The sequence below is a fragment of the Octopus bimaculoides genome, chromosome 4 (genome assembly GCF_001194135.2).
Source record: "Octopus bimaculoides isolate UCB-OBI-ISO-001 chromosome 4, ASM119413v2, whole genome shotgun sequence".
Taxonomy (NCBI): domain Eukaryota; kingdom Metazoa; phylum Mollusca; class Cephalopoda; order Octopoda; family Octopodidae; genus Octopus; species Octopus bimaculoides.
Window position 1 is genome coordinate 108736032 of NC_068984.1, and position 751 is coordinate 108736782.

Sequence of the window (751 nt, forward strand, 5' to 3'; positions counted from 1 at the left end):
TATATATATATATATATATATGTATGTATTTATTTGTACATTGATTCCATAGTTATAATATGAATGAAAATATGTATTTGAAATAAACGCTCTTTTAAAATTTCAATGGAAACAAATGATAGAACTCATTGAAAAGGCTGTAGAAGTGGACCATCGCCTTTAGTCGAACAAATCGACCCCAATGCTTATCTTTGTAAGCCTAGTACTTATTCTATCCGTCTCTTGTGCTGAACCGCTATGTTACGGAGACGTAAACACACCAACATCGGTTGTCAAGTGATAGTGGGAGGACAAACACAGACACACAAATGCATACGACGGGCTTCTTTCAGTTTCCGTCAACCAAATCCACTCACAAGGCTTTGGTCAACCAAAGTAGAAGATACGCACATATATAAAGGCATATGGCTCAGTAGTTAGAACATAGGACTTACGATTGTGAGGTTGTGAGTTCGATCCACGAACCGGGCTGTGTGTCGCGTTCATAAACAAGACATTTTATGTCATGTTGCTCCAGCTCACTCAGCTGTAGAAATGAGTTGTGACGTCACAGGTGTATCAGCCTTTGCCTTTCCCTTGGGTATATATATATATATATATATATATACATACACACACACACACACACACACATATATATATGCATACACACACACACACACACACACACACACACACACACAGATATATATATATATATACATATATATGTCTCAGCTTGAAGTGGACACAGCATGTTCTTTGTCTATAT